Below are 19,510 nucleotides of genomic sequence, written 5' to 3'. Positions count from 1 at the left end.
TCTGCAAAAGGACCAGGATGACTGATCCGTGTAAAGGAAAGAATGAATTGGCCATGTATCCTTCCATCAGCAAGGGCATTGAAGATGAAACGTGGCTGGGTCTTTCAGCATGGCAATGATCCCAAACACACCGCCCGGGCAACGAAGGAGTGGCTTCGTAATAAGCATTTCAAGGTCCTGGAGTGGCCTAGCCAGTCTCCAGATCTCAACCCCATAGAAATTCTTTGGAGGGAGTTGAAAGTCTGTGTTACCCAGCAACAGCCCCAAAACATCACTGCTCTAGAGGAGATCTGCATGGAGGAATGGGTCAAAAATACCAGCAACAGTGTGTGAAAACCTTGTGAAGACTTACAGAAAACGTTTGACCTCTGTCATTGCCAACAAAGGGTATATAACAAAGTATTGAGATAAGCTTTTGTTATTGACCAAATACTTATTTTCCAAAATTTGCAAATAAATTCATTAAAAATCCTACAATGTGATTTTCTGGATTTCTTTTCCTCATTTTGTCTGTCATAGTTGAAGTATACCTATGATGAAAATTACAGGCCTCTCTCATATTTTTAAGTGGGAGAACTTGCACAATTGGTGGCTGTCTAAATATTTTTTTGCCCCACTGTAAATGGAAGCAAGACCCAGCAGCAATTTTCCAACATCTAGAGGAAAGCCTTCCCAGAAGAGTAGAAAATGTTATAGCAGCAAAGGGGGGACCAACTCCATATTAATGTCCATGAGTTTGGAAAGAGATGTTTGACTAGCAGGTGTCCACATACTTTTGGTCATGTAGTGTTTAAGTAGCTTACTTCATATCAACATGAAGTCATTAGTACAACAAATATAAATATGCTGTACATATATGAACCAATTGTTCCCATTCTGCTTTATCCAGCCAGTCAGTTTGGCCTCTTTGTCAGCGTACAGAGTTTTGTTGCACAAATCCTGCCCCCAACGACCAGAGATGAAGATCGAATAAGACTATCGGAGTGTTTGGGGAAAAACATTTTCAGTGGCCGAGGGTCCTAAGGGCTCAACCCCCCTCTCTATAGCCCGGGCACGGTGCTCTATGGGGCTAGGGGATGCTTTAGCCATGTCACAAATCTGCATAGCCCCAGTTAAGCCCCCTCAAGCATTTTAGTATTCTTTTATTTTTAAATAAAGAAATATGTAGAAGTTAATAACCAGCCATTCTGTTCCCAATCCGATCCCTGGCTGAGTGCTTGTGTCGCACGTGTACCTTATGATGTGTGTGTGTGTATTTGTGTATTTGTGGAGGTCTCTGGTGTGTGTGTGCACGTTAGGCTATGTTATGTGAGCTAACTTCTAGCTAGCTAGTCGCCCATCTCACTCCGTTGTGATGGACCGGTTTCTGATCAAGAGAAGAGTGCTGGTAGAAAATGAAAATCCAGACCCAGACCCTGTCTCCGTGGGGGCCAAAGAAGAAGCGGGAGATAAGAAAGATGAGTTGGAGAGAGAAACTCGTGAGCCACGATGTGAGGGAGCACCAGAGCAGTACGTCGCTGATAGCTGCTCCACAGCCATCGTTAGCTGCACCGTTAGAACAGCCATCGTTAGCTGCACCGTTAGAACAGCCATCGTTAGAACAGCCTCTGATTTAAGACAGTCACCTGTTGAGGAACCAAGGCACCTTCTTCTTCGACATTATCCAGCCACAAACGTTGGACAATCGTAGATGGTATGAGAATTACAAATGGCTGGAATATTCTCTTTCAAAGGACTGTGCATGCAAAAGTGTGGTGCATAAATATTCAATGACAGCGTGGAACGAGTGGACCATTCGAAAATAGTCAGAGAGAACAGAGTATATGAGAGCAGTTGTGGAGTCATTGCGTTACGCTGCATACCAGGGATTTTTCACACAGAGGAGACATAGAAAATGACATGGCTGTCAACCAGGGAAACCTCTTTGAACGTTTACAGGTCATGGGCAAATTCGACAAAACAGTTGCACAGGAAATCTCAGATTGTCCTAGAAATGCTAAGTCCACACATCACGATATACAGAATGGAATACTAGACATTATGGCAAATATGATCAGGGATCAGATAAATGGTGAAACACAAGATGCTGAACTATTTGCATTGATGGTAGCTGAGAGTAAGGACCTCAGTAAAACGGAACAAGTGTCTGTGGTGGTGCGCTACGTTAAAAAAAATGATGTAGTTGTGGGGGAATATCCAGGATATCCAATATCCAGGGTCCAGGAGAAATTCAGTGAAGAGGTCCCTCAGGCAATCTACATTCATTGCCACGCACACAGTCTGCCAGTCCAACGGGTTCAGTGCACCAGAATTGGCTGTGGGGTTTAGATAACAGGAAGACTACGGGAGCCTTGAAGTGCCCCCTCCAGCAAAATGTAAAGACTTAGCAGCTAAAGAGAGAGAAAGAAAGAAAGAAAGAAAGAAAAGAAAGAAAAGTGAATACACTAAAACAAAGGGTGTCAAGTCCCTTTACAACGCAACACTCAGAAGCAAGAAGACGCACAGGGACTCAGCGGTCCCCACCAAACATACATGATTAATCAAATGCTGTGTCACAAGAAAAAAGAACACAGGGCGAGATATACTTATAAGTAAAGTGTTGCAGTGCCACCAAAACAATCCAGACTCTGTGGAGGTCCAGTGTGGCTAAGTTGACACAGCATGGCACTATCAATGCCAGGGTTGTGGGTTTGATTCCCGCTAGGAACACCCATATTTAAATGTATGCACACACCACCGTAAGTTTTCTGAGATAAAAGTGTCTGCAAAACGGCATATCTTATTTATATCACTATTGACTAGAATGTGAAGAGGGCGTGTACAGTAGAGAAGCCTTCTTTCCAAGATGACTTGACCTTTGACCTCATCATAGAGGCCAGGAGTGACATGTCATGAGTAAAGGTTACAGCCATTCCCTCCGGACACATCGTTCTTCTTTAATAGTATGTCATTTTTTTGGGAGATATAGACCCCTCAGGGTCTGACCAAGTAGTATACATTTTACAGTAAAGGTTGTTATGATATCACTGAGTGCTGAGCACGAATATTACCCACATACAGTTACACAAATCAGCAACCATTTCTATTTTACGTCATCGCTGGCTTCGGAGACGAGCACAAAACCCTTTAAAGAAAGTGCGCAACACATTATTACGCAATACATTATTCTGGAGTGAAAACAGCGAGACCAAAGAGAAACGAAAGAGCGTGAAAGGGCAGCAGCTGTGGAAGATGAAATATATTTTTTAAATATTTAAAATCTCAGAACGGCTGGTGAATTTAACTACACACTCTTAACCTAAACACACCCAGGGTGTCTTCAGACATAAACTTAGATTAAACTCGGATGAATGCAGGCAGCTTAGCTATCGAAATATTGATATTTATTCAATGTGTTGCATTGGAGACATAAGAGTGTGCAGTGTCCACAGACATCAAACACAAACCCCTTTCTAATCAGGATAGGGACCTGGATGCACACAACCATCCGCATATTCCTGATCAGTGTTTAGCATAGAAGTGTAGCTGGCCAGAGACAGACGGATTCTGATTCCACTCTAGCTTCCTTTCCTGATCTCGATCCCAAAGGGAGATTCTCTGCTCTGTGTAATGCTGCCCCTTTGATTGCTTCTCACAGGCCTGATCCTAGACCTGTTATGGAGTGCTCTGTCATGATGACACTGCAAAACATGGAGGATGAAGAAACAGAACAGCATTGACCCTCAGAGGACCTTCTGTGACAGTTCTGTTTTGTCCTTTAACACCACCAGTAGTTGTGATGGTAATAGCGCCCATTGCAGCAAAACAGCCCATAAGCCTACACACACAATGCAATTTACAGCATGATGAATGGAAGCTATTGGGAAGCATGTAGAAGACCATAGAGAGGAGGTTTCCGACCCAGTGCGTCATTAACTGATAAGCCAGGCAAGACGAGAGGTGAGGAGAGTGGGTATTTGCTACATGCTACATCCCATGATGCCACAGCAGACAACAACATGCAGTGAGTGATAAATGAACAGACGAATGTTCCTTAACGGGGGAAGTAGCTTTTGCCTAGTGCTTAAGAGTGTTGGGCCAGTAACCAAAAAGTCGCTGGATCGAATCCCCAGGAGGACTTGGTGAAAAATGTGTCGATGTGCTCTCGGGCAAGGCACTTAACCCTAATTGAGTGACTTGCAGGCAGGCAGAGCAGGAGGATTCCACAGATTGTTGGGGGAATTGGTTTGCTGCTCTCAGAGATTTTTTAATTCAATTTATTTTCACCTTTATTTAACCAGGTAAGCTAGTTGAGAACAAGTTCTCATTTGCAACTGCGACCTGGCCAAGATAAAGCATAGCGGTTCGACACATACAACAACACAGAGTTACACATGGAATGAACAAAACATACAGTCAATAATACAGTAGAAAAAAAACAAAACAAAGTCTATATACAGTGAGTGCAAATTAGGTAAAATAAGGGAGTTAAGGCAATAAATAGGCAATGGTGGCGAAGTAATTACAATATGGCAATTAAACACTGGAATGGTAGATGTGCAAAAGATGGATGTGCAAGTTGAGATTCTGTGGTGCAAAAAGAGCAAAATAAATAAATACACTATGGGGATGAGGTAGATAGATGGGCTGTAAACAGATGGGCTATGAACAGTGAGGGAGATGGGAATCTCCATATAAGAGACTGTTAGGAAGGCCTGTGTTCTACTAGCCGCGTAGAGAGGCGAGCTCGGGTTAACAGAAATAATTGAAAATATTATTAAATATGCTACTTCTTCTGGGCCAAATGAACTCAAACCGTGTGCAACCATGTGAGTGACAATACGGCTGCTGTGTCACGCACTTCTTCCTTACGTGAGTGCTCACCGTTTCTTTATAACAGACACTGCGAAAGCCCTGGATAACTATTGTATATGCATGTGACTGTTTGTTAATTTTCGCTTGATTTTGTTTCCCCCTTTCTATGTGCTTATCTTTTGAGATTTTATCTGACATCCTGCTCTAGATTTTATCCATCCTTTAATTTTGTTTCATGTTTTCTCTCCTCATTGTCAAAATAATATTTCCTTCCTCTGGGTTCAGTTCTTCCACTTAACGCATGTTGCGCTTGCCACTCAGGCTATAGCAGGCACAATGCCAGGATTTCTTCTCTCCTGGTGCTAAGGGAGGGCTTGACAAATACGTGGGGGTGCTAAGAAAACAGTCGAGTTTCATGACTTCAGAGTTATAAGGAAGTTATCGTTTTTTCAATAAAAGCAGATATGGCACAGGACACATTCAATATAAATGTAGATTTTGTTTGAATTTGGCCGAAGAATATTCAACAAAATGTGACTCACCACCTGAATTCGGTCTTATGTGGCAACATTTGAATTTCTGTTTTTTACATTGGACAACACTAGAGACTCAGAGCTACAAAATGGTATATCACACACTGCATTTGACAATGAGAAAGTTATTTTGCTTTGAAAGTTGATCAACTTGTAAACTCACTTTTGAGAAAACCGTCTTTCAATGTTTTGGTACTACTATTGGAGAGCCCTTCTTTGTCAACACCCATTAAGCATTGTTCACACCCTCTTAAGCCTTAGCCCCACCCATCTCTTTAAGGGTTGATCCGAGCGTACTCTACTAACTTGCCAGCTACTTCCAGACATCTAAGAGAGAGCGAGAGAGAACAGCTCACTGAACAGCTCACAGAGCCAGCTGTTACAGTGTGTTATCCAGAGCGTTGGTGACTGCAACTGTGTTGTCAGATTGTCCATTCGTAAATTCAGAGCGTTTCGCTTCAGAGTGCACACCAGACACTCTGGCCAATAAGTAGAGTTGTTCCTGAAAGCTCTGACCTCACAACAACAGTCAAGCACCCAAGCTAACTGGATAACATTGGCTAGCTACTTCCAGACAGATAAGGAGAGAACACCCCACTCTGACCATTTTACTCACCCCAGCAGAGCTGGTTAGCCAATTTTCATGTTATCCAGAACATTGGTGACTGTAACTGTGCATCTGGCGACAATTGAATTATGCTTTGTTGACGACGTTTACTGACACAGGACATATTCAACGGGTGTTGAGCATTCAAACATTCATCAGTTATTCTGCGGCCTGGCACACAAACACGAGAGTCTTTTGTTAAGAAATGTAGCTAGACAGCTAGCTATGTAAACAATGAATCTCAACACGTGACGTAACGTTAGTTAGCAAGCCAGCCAGCTAACAGGAAACTAACTTGAAATGAAAATAATTGGTAAAATGAGAGTGGAGTCTTTTGTGAAGACGTGTAGCTAGCTAGCTAGCTAAACAATGGACTTTTATCACAACTCATGACGTTACTACCCTGCATGAATTTGCATGTACCTAACCAACCAGGTACTATGACTATAACTAATCAAGCAAATGTGTTAGAGATACGAAGAATAAGATCATACACAATGTTAACTAGCGACCCAGCAAGCTAATGTTAGCTAGCTAACAGTACACTTGAAATGAAACCACTTTCTGTCAAAATTAGAAACGTGTAATATCTGAAAATGTTGCTAGCTAGACTATCTTACCAGTATACACCATGATTGGACGCATCTCCTGTGTGATGCCATGCATGGTTGCCCTTTGTTTGATGAGGTAATCCAGATGGGTGTTTTCTACATCTCATTAGCTATCATACTTGAATTCCACTGATTTCAAAACTCCAGAAAGTGGAGAGCATACACATAACATTAGCTAGCGAGCCAGCCAGCTAACGTTAGCTAGCTAACAGTACACTTTAACTTGACATTAGGTTTATTCAGTTTTACTACGCGATACATTTTTAAAAAAGAAGCTGTGTTTGACACTATTACTTAGACATACTGACCAGCTCCGATAGATAGATGCGTGCTATATGGCTGACCTATCTAAACTCATCTCTCAGCATGTCCAGCCCACTCATTATCTCAGCCTATCATGGCTAGGGGGAAGGTTGCTTACTTTTTCTGTGGCTAAACCAACTAGGCTCGTAATTTAACAGTTTTATTCATATTTACAGATGGCATACAAATTGATTATTAAGGAACATGAAAGTTCACATGTTCGAGAACGCATTTCTGGCCAAAAAAAACATTTTGTTTTAAACATTTTTTACCTTCAAACAGCTCTCCTGTGACTTGCGACGAGTTTCCTGAATTGGGTCATAAATAGCTATAAGGCTAATACAAGTGACCACAAGGCAATGACAAAAACATCTTTCACGTGCAAAAGTGAAAGACTTCAGCAGTGGACAGCGCTCAAACACTGTATGGACACTGTCCGGTGCTGAAGTCTTTCAGCAATAACAAAACAATACATCCAAAATGCGACAATGACAAGAAGTGCATTTATTCCATATGCATAATAAGACAACTGTGCATTGATAATAATGTTTCTGTTGAAATTGTTGTTACAACATCAGAAGTGCAATTAATAATATCCAAAGTGCAGCCACAACGAGAAGTGCAATGCATTTAGCCTATGCATGTTAACTGTAAACACGCTTGTAAAACAAACTGGCTATCATCACAATCTTAGTGATTATATTTCTATAGCAAACAAAAATAACTTGTAGGTGTCACGGCAGATTTCCTCCTCTTCCTTTGAAGAGGTGAAACAAGGATCGGACCAGCGTGGTAGGTGTCCATGGTTTTTAATAAGAAAAACTCAACATGAACACAAATACAATAAACGTGAACTAACACTGACACAGGAACCGTGCACAAACACTGACACAGGAAACAATCACCCACAAAATACCCAAAGAATATGGCTGCCTAAATATGGTTCCCAATCAGAGACAACGATAGACAGCTGCCTCTAATTGAGAACCAATCTAGGCAACCATAGACATACAATTTACCTAGACATGACAAACACATAAAACCCCCATGTCACACCCTGACCTAACCAAAATAATAAAGAAAACAAAGATAGGTAGCATGTTCATCTGTTCAAACAATAGTATGCAAGTATAAACACCATGGGACCAAACTATAGTTTTGGCAGCCATCATACCACTCAATTGGAAGGAGACACTGTTCTTCCAGTGGGTCAGTCTCCTAGACTGATGAAATTCCAGAAAATTATGTCTTTGGTAATTGACATAAAAATTGGAGGTGCAAATCAATCCCAAACTCAGTGAACAATCAGCAAAGGACCTTGTTGAAGATGCTGGTCCATCCTTGGGAGCAAAAATGCCTGAAGGTAGCATGTTCATCTGTTCAAACAATAGTATCTATAAACACCATCCACAGTAAAACAAATGTCTATATACTTTGGTGTAAAAAGTAACCTGAAAACAGGCTGCTGGAGTAAACAGCAAAAGGAAAACAAATGAAAACCACTGCTCCAAAACCATCATGAAAAAAATGCCAGACTACGGTTTGCAACTGCACATGGGGACAAGATTGTACTTTTTGAGGAATGTCCTCTGGTCTGATGAAACAAATATATAACTGTTTGACCATAATGACCATCGTTATGTTTGGAGGAAAAAGGGGGAGGCTTGCAAGCCGAAGAACACCATCCCAACCGTCAAGCACGGGGGTGGCAGCATCATGTTATGGGGGTGCTTTGTTGGAGGAGGGACTGGTGTACTTCACAAATAGATGGCATCATGAGGAAATACAATTATGTGGATATATTGAAGCAACATCTCAAGTCAGGAATTTAAAGCTTGGTCGCACATGGGTCTACCAAATGGACAATGACCCCAGGCATACTTCCAAAGTTGTGGCAAAATGGCTTCAGAACAACAAAGTCCAGGTATTGGAGTGGCCATCACAAAGACCTGACCTCAATCCTATAGATCCTATATCCAATTTGTGGGCAGAACTGAAAAAGTGTGTGTGAGCAAGGAGGCCTACAAACCTGACTCAGTTACACCAGCTCTGTCAGGAGGAATGGGCCAAAATTTACCCAACTTATTGTGCAACGCATGTGGAATGCTACCTGAAACATTTGCCACAAGTTAAACAATTTATTGGCAATGCTACCAAATACTAATTTAGTGTATGTAAACTTCTCACCCAATGGGAATGTGATGAAAGAAATAAAAGCTGAAATATTATTCTGACATTTCACATTCTTAAAATTAAGTGGTGATCCTAATTGACTTAAGACAGGGCATTTTTAAATGTCACGAATTGTGAAAAACTGAGTTTAAATGTATTTGGCTAAGGTGTATGTAAACTTCCGACTTCAACTGTATGATAAACAGAGGAGCAGCAGCATACTGTACATGCTGATTGTATGTGAGTGCGTGTGTGTAGAGGCTGTTTGAATGTGTATGCATGTTATGTGTGTGTGTGTGTGAGCAAATTATGTGTGTGTGCTGGAGTGTCAGGAGTGTTGAGTGTGTAAAGTCTTGTGAGTGTGCATAACAAATTAAAATACAAGGGTTAACTCAGAAAGTCTGTGTAGCCATTTTGTTAGCTATTTAGCAGTCTTATGTCTTTGGGATAGAAGCTGTTCAGGAGCCTGTTGGTGTCAGTCTTGATGCATCGGTACAGTTTGGCGTGTGGAACCGGAGAACAGTCTATGGCTTGGATGGCTGGAGTCTTTAAGAATTTTCCGGGCCTTCCTTTCACACCACTCGGTATAGAGATCCTGGATGGCAGGGAGCTGGGTTGTCCACGCCACCCTCTGTAATGCCATTTGATTGAGGTCGGTGCTGTTGCAGTGACGCAGCCAGCCAAGATTGTCTCATTGGTACAGCTGTAGAGCTTTTCAACCTCTGTCGCGCCTTGTTCACGACTGTGTGCGTGTGGACCATTTTAAGTCCTTAGTGATTTGGACACGGAGGAACTTGAATCTCTTGACCAGCTCCACTGCAGCCCCATCGATGTGGATAGGAGCGTGCTTACTGTAGTCCACAATCAGCTTCTTGGTCTTGCTTACGTTGGGGGAGAGGTTGTAGTCCTGGCACCACACTGTCAGGTCACTGCCCTCCTCCCTGTTATTCTACCACCATCGTTTCATCAGCAAACTTGATTATGGTGTTGGAGTTGTTCGTAACCACCCAGTCATGGATGAACAGGGAGTACAGGAGGGGAGTAAGCACACACTCCTGTGGGGCCCACGTGTTGACGGTCAGCGTGGCGGAGGGGATGTTGCCTACCCTCACCACCTGGGGTCAGCCCGTCAGGAAGTCCAGGATCCAGTTGCAGATGGAGGTGTTCAGTCCCTGGGTCCTAAGCTTGGTCACAAACTTGGAGGGGACAATGGTGTTGAATGCTGCGCTTTAGTCAATGAACAACATTCTCACATAGGTATTCTCTGATCTAGGTAGGTGAAGGCAGTGTGGAGTGCAATTGAGATTGCGTTGTCTATGGATCTGTTGGGCTGGTATGCCAATTGGAGTGGGTCTACAGTGTATCTGGGATGATGGAGTTGATGTGTGCCATAACCAGCCTTTCAAAGCACTTAATGATTACAGATGCATTAGTCATTGTCTTAGAGTTCTTGGGAAAAGTAATGATGTTGGTCAGCTTAAGACATGCAGGGATTACATACTGGAACAGAGGGAGGTTGAACATTATTGTGAATGTGCCTGCCAGCTGTTCTGTGCACTCGAGCGCAGTGGAAGTCTCAACCTATTGTTCACCCATCTTGGAATACCTGATGGTCAAATGCAGACCCTTCTACCTCCCGAGGGAGTTTTCAGGTGACTGTTGTATACATTCCCACTCAGGGCAAGAAAAATAACAAGCTGGCACTCAAGGAACTGTACAAGGCTATAAACACGGAGGAAAACTTTTCGAACTGTACTGCTTTTCTTGTTTGCCGGCAATTTTAATTCCACGCAATTAAGTCCATCAACACGTCACGTTTGAATTGTTGAACTGAGTTAAACTTGTTGTGAACTTGTTGTGAACCCTGTTCACAAAAAGACAAACAGACTGCTTTGATAGTGGAGTAAACCATCGCCTGTGAGAGTAAAACTCCCCCTAGCCCAGCAGATCCCATCAAATCCATCCTATATAATATTTACACACTGTTAGGTTAATACTCAATTCCCTCTGAGGTTGTCAGTCTGTTTGTGAAGACTGAGCTTGTGGAGATCAATGCACTTCAGCTCTCTACGCAGTAGTCTGTATACTTGCTAGGCAGTAGTCAATAGGCGCTCTAGGCAGTAGTCTGTAGACTTTCTAGGAAGTAGTCTATAGGCTCTCTAGGCAGTAGTCTATAGACTTTCTAGGATGAAGTCCCTCTCCGACCTCTAGGTCACCAGGCTGATCATTATGGCATTCACCTTTCACCATTGTTACGCGCACCTGCACGTCGTCAGACTCACCTAGACTCCATCACCTCCCTGATCACCTTCCCTACTGTATATATATGTCACGCCCTTTGGTTCCTTCCCCAGGTGTTATTGTTTCTGTTTCATGTCTGTGTGCTGTTAGTGTTTCTGTTTTGTTCCGTTTATTTTATTAAAACACTCACTCCCTGTACTTACTTCCGACTCTCAGAGCACATCGTTACAGTAGTCTATAGGCTCTCTAGGCAGTAGACTTGCTATGCATTAGTATATAGGCTCTAGCCAGTAGTCCATAGACTTGCTAGGCAGTAGTTTATAGGCTCTTGCTACTGTAGGTAGTAGTCTAGTCTTTCTCTGTGCTGCTGTAGTGAATCCGCAGGCTTTAAATCACTGTTATTAAATGTCACTGTAAAGAGCTTGTTTACAGTCTCTGCTTCCCCCTTAGTGTTCCCAGACAGACAGTGAGCTTCTGTGGGAGTTGCAGCTGTTTTCCGCCTACAGGTCTGACACGCCGGAGGCTGACAAGGCCCACAGAGGCCACAGAGATGTTATGAAATCGTAGCGTAATCACATTCAAAAGCTACTATGACAAGTGAACTGAAAAAGAGGTGTTGTGTTTTGTTCTAATGCCCGTCTTCAATTACGTGGCTATGCTAATACCTGCACATCGTCTGAGTTCTCTTTCAATGCTGGCCTCTTCACAATGGTTCTATGATGAATCGTGACACTGGTTCTATACTGAACAGAAATATAAATCCAACATGGAACAATTTCTAAGATTTGACTGATTTACTGTTCAGATAAGAAAATAATTCAATTGAAATAAATGAATTAGGTCCTATTCTATGGATTTCACATGACTGGGAATACAGATATGCATCTGTTGGTCATAGATAGCTTAAAAATATAGGGTCGTGGATCAGAAAACCAGTCAGTATCTGGTGTGGCTACCATTTGCCTCATGCAGCACGACACACCTCCTTCGCATAGAGTTGATCAGGCTGTTGATTGTGGCCTGTGGAATGTTGTCCCACTCCTCTTCAATGGCTGTGCAAAGTTGCTGGATATTGGTGGGAAGTGTAAGAACCTGTTGTGCACGTCGATCCAGAGGGTGACATGTCTGGTGAGTATGCAGGCAATGGAAAAACTGGGACATTTTCAGTTTCCAGGAATTGTGTACAGATCATTGCGACCTTGGGGCCATGCATTATCATACTGAAACATGAGTTGATGGCGTGGATGAATGGTACGCCAATGGGCTTCAGTATCTCGTCAAGGTACCTCTGTGTATTAAAATTGCCATCGATAAAATGCAATTGTGTTTGTTGTTCGTAGCTTACGCCTGCCAATACCATAACCCCTCCGCCACCATGGGACACTCCGTTCACAATGTTGACATCAGCAAACCACTCGCCCACACAACGCCATACACGTGGTCTGCGGTTGTGAGGCTGGTTGGATGTACTGCCAAGTTCTCTAAAATGACTTTGGAGGCAGCTTATGGTAGAGAAATTAACATTAAAATCTTTGGTAACAGCTCTGGTGGACATTCCTGCAGTCAGCATACCAATTGGACGCTCCCTCAAAACTTGAGACACCTGTGGTGTTGTGACCAAACTGCACATTTTAGTGGCCTTTTATTGTCCCCGGCACAAGGTGCACCTGTGTAATGATCATGCTGTTTTTAAATCAGCTTCTTGATATGCCACACCTGTCAGATATGCCACACCTGTCAGGTATCTTGGCAAATGAGAAATGCAAACTAACAGGGATGCAAACAAATTTGTGCACAACATTTTTGAGAAATAAGCTTTATGCTTGTGAAACATTTCTGGGATATTTTATTTTCAGCTCATGAAACATGGGACCAACACATGTTGCATTTATATTTTTGTTCAGTGTATTTCCACGTACAGTACCATTAATGTTAAAGCATGTTCGGCAGAAATGCAATCATTTCTGAGAGGTGGCTTTGTTGTTTTTTCCCCCCACAAATTAGGCCACTTATTTGTTGATATGAAGACATAAGTTTGCAGTGCCAAGAGACAATGTCATTTCTGTAGGGAGAGAAAGAGAGGATAAATGGATGTTTGTTTGCCTTCCAGCCATTGGAACATGCTCTGACTGTGAAAGGGCATGGCCATTGTTTTGTAACCTAATCGGTCAGCGAGGCCTTTGGCTGTGCCTAGACGCTGGGGAAGAAGGCTGCCTTAATAACCTCCTGGACTCCCAGTCCTTTTCTTAAGATACATCTCAACTGGCACCCTGTTCCCTATATAGTGCAATACTTTAGTCAAAAGTACTGCACTATAAAGAGAATAGGGTATCATTTGGGACACATCCTTAGGCATGTCCTCTACACACTATAGCCTGCTTACTGAGTTGGTGTGCAGTGTTATCGAGGATGTTGGATCTACTGTAGAGCAGCTTTCCGTCTAGATATCAAGATGACACAAGTTCCCAGACACATTTGTGGTTCGTTTTTACTGTATTTGTTTTTTTAAAGAACTTTCAGCTGCATTTATACTGGTGCATTATGGGATCAAATCCAGCCCACTGCTATTTCAGCACACCCTTTACTCTATCTCTATTGTATCCAATAAACATAGAAAAATAGGAACTGCCCTACTCCTTATAAAATCTAACATGGATAGTGAAGGCAGAAATGTACACAGAACCCCCAGCACATCAGTGAGAAGGTACTGTACAGAACTTCCTTGCATCAGCCAACCTCGGGAATGTAATAGTACCTCGTTTCACCCTGTGGCACGATGTTAAGCTGTAGAGCAGTGGTCACCAAACTTTTCTTAGCCGAGATCCCTTTCTGAGTCAAAATGCAGGCCGATATATATCGCTCAGAAAAAAATACATTCCTTAGGAAAACATAAACCTATACAACATGAACCTAGTTAAAGCGGTTCTGTAGCAATGTGATTTGTGTAGTAGGCTACAGGCCTAATACATTAGCGCTGCAAATTTGCTATGCTTGGAATGTCCTGCCAATGCTGTTCTTATCGGACCAAATTATGATTCAAAACTTTAGGTATATGATCACACTGGTAATATGTCATCATTTGTTGCATTACTTGTGAGGCACAGCTGAGGGAGCATACATTTTAAACAACTATCTTTCTTTATTTTACTGGACTGATGGTGCCTGCATCTGATGGTCAGTCTCAGCGGCGGGAGAGCATCAGAGGCGCCGCCTCTCACCGTTGGACTGTCCCACAGCTCTCCCCCTCTCCACTAAGACTGACCAAAAAGCGAACCCCCGTCGTCTTCGAGCTGACGGCAAAACCTGGGTCACATCGCATTACTTCTGCCTCTTGCACAAATTCATGTTATTACTCCTATGACCAGAGATAGTCAAATACTCCTCGATATTAAACAACACACATCTGCCAATGGTAACAGCGCAAGCCTATCGATCCACTTTGCTACTCATTCATTGAAGCTGCGGGTGCTGGTTGCAGCAGGAGTGTACAATTCCATTTCACAGTGTGGAAAAGTGTTGACTAAAAAGTGTTGACGGTGCTGAATTAAAAACTCAAACATGAACTCACTCATAAAAACAGCCGCCATTTGCTGTGTTCATTGACAGTCTCTCCAGTCATTGCTTTTAGACGTTTCAAAGTCACTGTAGTATCAACTTATGTTGCTGTGCTCTCAAGGAAGCTGCAGACTAAGACAGTGATGTGAGCAATCCGATTGGACAACGGTAGGTCTGTAGGCCGGAGTTTGTACATTCAGACACATGAAATGGCAAAAAATTGGGATGACTTCGCCTACCCGGTGCGCAGGGCAATTGAAAGCAGTGTGCCTACTGCCAACGGCAAGAGACAGACAAAATTAGGAATGCAAGGCTTTATTATTATTATTGTTTTTTATAGAAATGTTTCGTGATCGACTAGGAATGCCTTGGAGATTTTTTTCCGTGGTCTTTTGGTCGACCACTGAAATAGAGAATGATGTGTCTGGGACCCTGTGGTATGTGAATCACTGTTTGCAGATACAGACATATTCTCAAACGTTCGTTTTGCTTGCAACATCCTAACCTCAGGCAATACACATGCTGGACCACATGGAGAGTCAGTTGCAGCCTGATAAGTCAATGATCTGACAAGAAGTGTATTTTTATTGCCAGCTGTTCTCTTTCACATCTATAAAAGCCCGATCAGATTTCATCGGCACTCGAAATGTACCTTTCCAGGTCATGCCATGAATGTTGTTGTTCATAAACGATTCACAGCACGCTCTTCTCTCCTATGATTCAATTGTCTTTATGTTAGAAAAGCACCAGAGAGCTTGAGAACAATCATTGCAGTATGGCTTGAGCTTCAACGTATTTGTGTGCGTAATTTTTAAAACTATTGTTATTATTATTATTGTTGTTGTTGTTGTTTTTTCATATACAACGAAAACCTTTCATTCAGTGGGCCGCACGTCCGTCTGCAATTTTGCAATATAGTACAGGATAGACACGCACGGGTTGAAACTGTGAAGATTTGTAACCACAAGGGCTTTATGTCGTCTAGGCTCAAGACAAAACATGGTGTAATATTATGTCTGTATGGCCGATGGCGGACTTTTTGTTGATGCAGGCCTATAGTACAGCTTCCGAGTCAGTCAGCAGAAACACACACATCAGCATTCAGTGCAGGGCTGTTAAATCTGTGTTAGCCTGCCCACGGTAAGGTCAGACTCATGCTGAGGAGAAGGGTCAGAGAGGAAGCCTATGCCCTCATTGCTGGCAATGTGGGAGGGAAGATCATTTCATGCAAACAAAGATTTAGAAGAGACCGACTTGTCGCATGGATGATCTAGCATTCAAGGCTGCTGCCGCCAGCACACGAGCCTGGTGTCAGTGTGGGTTCAAATTTGGCCCACTGCCTTTGTGACACACTATCTCTCCCACGGTCTCTCCTCTATCCGATAAAACATGTAAAAAATATACAGTACCTGTCAAAATTCTGGACACATCTACTCATTCAAGGGTTTTTCTTTATTAGTGAAGACATCAAAACTATAAAATAACTCATATGTAACCAATTTACATATTGTATTAAACAAACCTAAATATATTTTAGATTTTAGATTCTTCAAAGTAACCACTTATTTTCCACCATAATTTGCAAATAAATTCAATAAAAATCCTACAATGGGTTGAGGTTTTGTGGACACCAGGTGATTTTTTTGGGTCATTGTCCTGTTGAAAAACTGGATGTTTTTCTCTCATTTTGTCTGTCATAGTTGAAGTGTACCTATGATGGAAAATTACAGGCCTCTCTCATCTTTTTAAGTGGGAGAACTTGCACAATTGGTGGCTGACTAAAACTTTTTTGCCCCACTATATATATATTTAAAAAAAAAATAGAATAAATGATAGAGGTGGACCAGACTCGTAAAGGATTTCAATAGGCCCAACTGATGAACCAATAACCACCCATTTCCTGGGCCCCTGAACACCTTACTGATATGTCCTTAATCTTCCTTTAGATGTAGAAGTCTCATATGTTCATATCTTCCTCTTCGGATGTCCAGATGAATTACCCCAGTTTGACGTGATTGATGCGTCGCACACGCAGACGTTTATTGCTACAGTGAGTCAACGAGCGAGAGAGGAAAGGGGCAGCTATCGCCCATCACAATGACCCTGTTTATCTTCACAGTCCACAGGATTCGATGAGGACGGGTGTCATCCAAACAGAATGCATGACAGACATAACAGGCATCTTTCCATTGTATCCCAATGTATATAATAAAGGCCTAATCATTTATTTAGAATGGATAGAATAGATATCTGTGTTAATTTTTATGGCTGGAGTCATACCAGTTGTATTTTAAAGGGTAAGGTTCCATCATGACACCATAGCATGTCTGTCCATCCTTTTGACTGAAGCAAAACCCTGCAGTCCATTCTAGGGCCCGTATTCATCAAACATCTCAGAGTTTGAGTGCTGATTTAGAATCAGTTTTGCCTTTTTGATCACAATGAATAAGAATAACATTGACAGGGGGAACGTGTTCCTAGATCCCACTCTGAGATGCTTGATACACTCCATGACCAAAAGTATGTGGATCCCTGCTCATTGAACATCTCATTCCAAAATCTTGGCCATTAATATTGAGTTGGTCCCCCCTTTGCTACTATAAAAGCCTTCACTCTTCTGGGAAGGCTTTCCAGTAGATGTTGGAACACCTGAATGGAAGCAAGTCAGGGACTTGCTTCCATTCAGCCACGAGCGTTAGTGAGGTTGTGCACTGATGTTGGGTGATTAGGCCTGGTTCGCAGTCGGCGTTCCAAATCATCCCAAAGGTATTCAATAGGGTTGAGGTCAGGGCTCTATGCAGGCCAGTCAAAGTCTTCCACTCCGTTCTCGACAAACAATTTCTGTATGGACCTCACTTTGTGCAAGGGGGCATTGTCATGCTGAAACAGGAAAGGGCCTTTCCCAAACTGTTGCCACAAATGTGGTTGTCACTGCGCATTGGGGCAGGTAGTGTTCTCCAATCCTAGATTTGTTCTTTGGACTGCCAGTGTGATTCATCACTCCAGAGAATGGTGGCTGCTCCAGAGTCCAATGGTGGCGAGCTTTACACCACTCCAGCCGACACTTGGCATTGCGAGTGGTGATCTTAGGCTGCTCGGCCATGGAAACCCATTTCATGAAGCTCCCGACGAACAGTTCTTGTGCTGACATTGCTTCCAGAGGCAGTTTGGAACTCGATAGTGAGTGTTGCACCTGAGGACAGACGATTTTTATGAGTTACACACTTCAGCACTCAGCGGTCCCGTTCTGTGAACTTGTGTGGACAACCACTTAGCGGCTGAATTGTTGTTGCTCCTAGACTTTTCCACTTCACAATATCATCACTTACAGTTGACCGTGGCAGCTTTAGCAGGGCAGAAATTTGACTGACTTGTCGGCAAGGTGGAATCCTATGACGGTGCCACGTTGAAAGTCTCTGAGCTCTTCAGTAGTCGTTGGTGTATGGAGATTGCATGGCCGTGTGTTCAATGTTATACACCTGTCAGCAAAGGGTGTTTCTGAAATAGCCAATCCACAAATGTAAAGGGGTGTCCACATAATTTTGTATATATTGTGTTCATTTGGCCCCCAGACTGAAATCCCATGCTTCAGACAGGGACAGCGACAGAGTTGGGTTAGAACGGGTCTCGCTCCCTCCTGCTAGTCCCTTTAGTCAACAACATGTGCAGTCAGTGCCCTATCAGCAGCTGGCCTCCCCCATTCCCTCCCTCCCTCCCTCCCTCCCTCCCTCCCTCCCTCCCTCTCCTCTCTCTCTCTCTCTCCTCTCTCTCTCTCTCTCTCTCTCTCTCTCTCTCTCTCTCCTCTCTCTCTCCTCTCTCTCCTCTCTCTCTCTCTTCTCTTCTCTTCTCTTCTCTTCTCTTCTCTTCTCCTCTCTGTGCCTGTGACATGAGCGAGTGAGAGAGGATCAGTTGGGGAGAATAACATAGATGCCCGCAGAACAACTCTCCTTTCTGAGGCCCTGTCACGAAGTAGGAACTCATGAGCACAATTACATAGTAGGCTTTAATAATGGAGCATTTCGCTTGAGTTGAGAGATCATTGTTTGTTTTGACGCTTGTACCGGAGGATGAAGTTTCTATTCGGCGATAGTGTTTAGTGTAGATCCTACAGTGGGCCAGGTTCCCCAACTGGCGGGAAGAAATTTTATAAATTGTTGAACGCAACCCACTATAAAAACACCTGCAAATCCGCTCCAAGAGATTTACATTTTGTAAATCTGTTCAAAAGTATTCCATAACAGAGAGATATACTGTATATGATTGCTTCTGGCTGGTAGCCTAGTGGTTAAGAGCCTTGGGAGCGTAACTGATAGGTTGCTGGTTTGAATCCCTGAGCTGCCTAGGTGAAAAATCTGTCTGTACGCTTGAGCGAGGCACTTAACTCTTGGATAAGAGTGTTTGTTAAGTTACACAAATGTATACAAGGTCAGAAGTTATAATGTTTCAGTCAAATATTATCTGTTTGGGCTTCTTGCGGTCAATTTGCAGTCTTACTAATTATTTGTAATTATGTTCCGGCCCCCTGACCATCCACTCACGGAAAATCTAGTTGCAGAATCTAGTTGATGATCTCTGCCCTAGGTAATGTGCTGCCTATGGTAGGTAATGCCACCCATGGCTATTTTAATGTGTGAATACACAGACAGAAATGTGGCCATATTTTATTAACACACTCATAGCGTTGCACGGGTCAG

General features: G+C 42.9%; 1 protein-coding gene across 1 annotated transcript in view; it reads left to right on the top strand.

Moving 5' to 3' along the window:
* Positions 1-19,510, top strand: part of LOC123990387 (disks large-associated protein 1-like) — a 195,581-nt gene that overhangs the window by 7,308 nt on the left and 168,763 nt on the right. The gene's annotated exons all lie outside the window — the stretch shown is intronic.

Source organism: Oncorhynchus gorbuscha, linkage group LG12 (genome assembly GCF_021184085.1).
Source record: "Oncorhynchus gorbuscha isolate QuinsamMale2020 ecotype Even-year linkage group LG12, OgorEven_v1.0, whole genome shotgun sequence".
Lineage (NCBI taxonomy): Eukaryota > Metazoa > Chordata > Actinopteri > Salmoniformes > Salmonidae > Oncorhynchus > Oncorhynchus gorbuscha.
Note: the sequence above shows the minus strand (reverse complement) of the source record. Positions and strands in the feature narration are given on the sequence as shown.